Source organism: Castor canadensis, chromosome 5 (genome assembly GCF_047511655.1).
Source record: "Castor canadensis chromosome 5, mCasCan1.hap1v2, whole genome shotgun sequence".
Lineage (NCBI taxonomy): Eukaryota > Metazoa > Chordata > Mammalia > Rodentia > Castoridae > Castor > Castor canadensis.
In genome coordinates, this window is record NC_133390.1 from 138292559 (window position 1) to 138296818 (window position 4260).

General features: G+C 42.6%; 1 long non-coding RNA gene across 1 annotated transcript; it reads right to left on the reverse strand.

Moving 5' to 3' along the window:
- Nucleotides 1–2187: 2187 nt before the first annotated feature.
- LOC141423113 (uncharacterized) lies at nucleotides 2188–3990 on the reverse strand. The gene is made up of 3 exons (XR_012447769.1): nucleotides 3786–3990; nucleotides 3542–3682; nucleotides 2188–2286 (listed from the first exon to the last, which is right to left on the reverse strand). It is a non-coding gene; the product is annotated as an uncharacterized lncRNA (long non-coding RNA).
- Nucleotides 3991–4260: the final 270 nt, after the last annotated feature.

The window sequence follows — 4260 nt, forward strand, 5'->3', positions numbered from 1 at the left end:
CAAGTTCTGGGAGTCCACTGTGAGAATGACTGCTCAGGGCCAGTGGTTCACCAGGCCACACCCTAGACAATTAAGTCAGGCTCTGTAGGGTTGGTGCCCAGGTGTGAAAGCTCTTCAGGTGATTCTAATATGACGCCAAGTTTGGGGTCCATTGCTCCAACGAGTCAAATACCACTTGGAGAAAAACCAAGAAAGAGCTACAGACAGGACTGACTAGAACTAAGATGATGGGTGCCATTGGTACCTCCAGAAGCCTTTGGAAATCCAGCAAGGAAGGCCTCACTGAGCTTCTAGGTGAAGCCTGGTGGTCATAGACTGCTCTCACAGGCCACATTTGTGCTCTTACTGCTTAAACTGGGCTCAGGGATCAGTAGCAAGCAGTGGGGCTGCTGAGAAATGCAGAAGCTCAGGCTCCACCCCAGAGCTAGCAAGTCTGAACCTGCTCTTGAATGAGTCCTGGGTAGTAAATGTGCCCTCTACTGTCTAAGCATCACTGATTTGTCTGGTGTATAAGTTCGGCCAGCAGCTGAGGCAGGGGTGGAGACAAAGCCCTTTAAACCCAAGGCTGTTCCCAGAGGCCATGTCATCAGCTCCCTAAGTCAGAGAATTTCAGAAGGCTGGGATATTCCTGCTTTATATATAAATTACCTAGACAGCTCTGTGTGTGTGTGCATGCATGCATGTAGGTGTTCAGAATTCCCACAAGTTGCTGGAACTAGGTTTCTTCTTTTTCTTTACCCATTTTTGTTTGAAAATATTATATAAAACAATGGGTTTCCTTGTGGCATTTTCATACATGCATAGAATGTACTTTGATCATACTCACCCCTCTATCATCCCCTCTTATCTCATTACCCCCACTGTCTTCCCTAATAAATCACCTTTCTACTTCCATGTCTCCCCCCCACCACATTTCACACATGAAAGAAAACATGCAATACTTGACTTTTTGAGTCTGGCTTCTTTCGTCTAACATGATGCTCTCCACTTCCTTCCATTTTCCTACAAATGACATGATTCATTCTTCTTTATGGCTGAATAAACTCAATTGTGTTTACATACCACATTTTCTTTATTCACTCATCTGTCGATGGGCACTTAGGCTGATTCCATAACTTGGCTATTGTGAATTGTGATACCATAAACATGGTTGTGCAGGTGACTGATTCCTTCAGTTATGTACCCTCGAGTGGTATTGCTGAATTATATGGAGAGTCTATTTTTAGTTTTTCCATTTTTTCTTTTTCTTTTTTTTCTTTTTTGTGGTACTGGGTTTGAACTCAGGGCCTATACCTTGAGTCACTTCACCAGCCCCTTTTTGTGATGGGATTTTTTTGAGATAAGTGTCTTGCAAACTATTTGCCTAGGCTGGCTTCAAACCACGAACCTCCTGATCTCTGCCTCCTGAGTAGCTGGGGTTATAGGAATGAGTCACCAGTGCCCGGCTCTATTTTTAGTTTTTTGAGGAACCTCTATATTCCTGTCTGTACATAGAGACTGCACTAATTTTACATTCCCACTAATAGGGCATTAGGGTTCCTTTTTTCCCCACTTCCTCACTAGCATTTGTTGTTTTCTTGATGACCGCCATTCTGACTGGGGTAAGATGGAATCTCAGTGTAGTTTTGATTTGCATTTCCCTGATGGCTAAGAATGCTGAACACTGCTTCATGTATTTATAGGCTATTTGTGTTTCTTTTGAAAAGTGTTAATTCAGTTCATTTGCTCATTTATTGATTGGATTACTTATTCTTTGGTGTTTAATTTTTGAGTTCTTCATATATTCTGGATAGTAATTCCCTGTTGGTGAATAACTGGCAAATATTTTCTCCCATTCTGTAGGCTGTCCAAGACGAGGCTTCTGAAATACCCTCTCCCCATCCAGGGATCTGGCCAAACCCTTGAACCTGAGCCATCATCACACCTGATTGGAATATATATATATATGGAGTTATAAACCTAACCACAGCTTCAAACAGTGATCCTAACCATGACCTACACATTAAAATCATCCAGGTAGCTTGAAAATCTCCCTGATGCCCAGACCACAGGCAGACCAATCCCTGGAAGTTCTGGAGGTAGGACCCAGGGGATCTGAAGCTCTGCAGGAGATTCCAAGAAGACCCAGTCATCTATGCTGTTCCTTCTGCTGACCTCCCTCTCACAGCCTTCAACAGTTCCAGCTCACCTCTCCTTCACTGCAGCATGTTGTACACTGTCCACTTGGACACTGGATTCTCTTGATGGAACAGCACCATGAGCATCCTTCCAGACAGGGATGGCATTCTGCACACAAAGCAAATTCAGTTATCTGCTGAGTTCACAAAACTACGAGAGAGCTACAGCCCTCAGGGCATTTTAATCTTGTCTGTCTGATTTCGCAGCAAAACACCACAAGTTTGAGCAGCTGCAGTCAGAGTGTGGTTGTGGCACCAACAGGGGCTGTCAGGACAGCAACACACAGGGGACAGAGGCCAGAACAAATTTCCCTTGTGCTGCCCCTTGTATTTCAGTGGTGGCACACATGTAAGCAGCCGGTGGTTGGTGCAAGAATTCACTTCTTGAATTCTTCTGAACATCATGAAGAAAAAAGATTTAAAGAGAATTGTCCAATCAATTCAGTATCCTATTGCAAATATCCTTGTATAGTGCAGACAATTTTTGCAGTGAGATAGACAGTTTTTTAAAACACATTAAGAACCATTCACTTTTAAACAATTAAAGCTCACACATAAGTTAAATACCATATTTCGAAATCCATTAAATTATTTCTGGAAAAATATAGATTAAAAAATCAGGAAGTAGTCTTGTTTTTTTTTATACAATGACCTATTTGGGAATTATTCTTCATACCTTACATGGCAAACAGTGTGGTTAGGTTAAGGATCTTGAGAGGAATGGCTTATCCTGGATTATCCTGAAGCATGCTAAATACAATCACATGTATCCTTGTAAGGAGACAGAGGGAGTTTTGAAACAGACATACACAGAGAAGAAGGCGATGAGTAGATGGAGCCAGAGATTGGAGTAATAGTCTTAAACCACAAAATACCAGCATCCTTCAGAAACTGGAAGATGCAAAAACCAGATTCTCCTCAGAGCTCTTGGGAGTAGTATGCACATTCTGCCCACAACTAGCCCTGGGAATCTGATTTCGGACTTCTGGCTCTGGGACCCTGAGAGTTGTTTAAAGCCACCAAATTTGTGATTTGTTATATCAGCTATGAGAAACTAAGACACCAATTTACAAATGTGAGAAAATGAAGTACAAGTGTTCCTCCACTTAACATGGGATTACGTCCCAATAAACCCATGGTAATCTGAAAATAGGATTAAGTTGAAAATACTTTTAATACACCTAACCTCTGGAACGTCACAGCTTAGCAGCACAGCACACAAAGTGTACAGCTGTTTCCTCTCATGATCTCGTGGCTAACTAGAAAAATCAATGCCACTGTCCACCATTATGAGAAAAGATCAGACCTGGGGAAAAGCTCAAAATTCAAGTACAGTTTCTACAGAACATGCATTGTTTTCTTACCATCACAAGTTGAAGATTCAAAAGTCAAATCATTGTAAGTCAGGAACCTTCTATACAGACATCGAGTGCCTTTTCTAAAATCACACAGCTCAGGACAAACTCAGGGTTTGTACTCTCTTCCCAAATTTGGCATTTGCTTTTCTAAAGAATTCAACAGTCAGAATCAGTCTGAGGGCGGAGGTAGAAAAAAAAATCTGCTTAGATTTCCAAGTCTACTCAGTTCCTCTGAGCAGCTGAAACTCACCTCCCTAAAAGCATGGTGGGTAACGAAGGGCATTGTGTCTGCACCAGTCAGGGCTGAGTCTCCCAAGCCTCCTGTCTCCAAACTCATCATTCATTCCACTAACATTCACAGGATGCCAACCCTGGCTGAGATCCCTGGGGCCAGGAGGGAATCAGCCACAGTCTCTTTTCTGGGGACAGTCATCCCATAGAGGAAGGTCACAAATATGCGGGAGGGACCATGTTGCAGAATCAAGCCTTGAAGTTCATTGCCAAAAATAAAAAAAAAAAAAAAACCAAAAGTGGGAGGGAATGCAGAGTGACAAGTGCCAGGAAAGAACCAAAGTGGAGAATGTAAGAAAGTGCTTGGGGCAAATGGAGAAAGGCCAGTGACACTATACATGGCCATGAAAACCCTTTCTGGGGCCCCAAAAGAGACAAAGAACCCAGGAATAGAAAGACAAGCATAAGACCAATCAAGGCTTGTGTGGCAACCT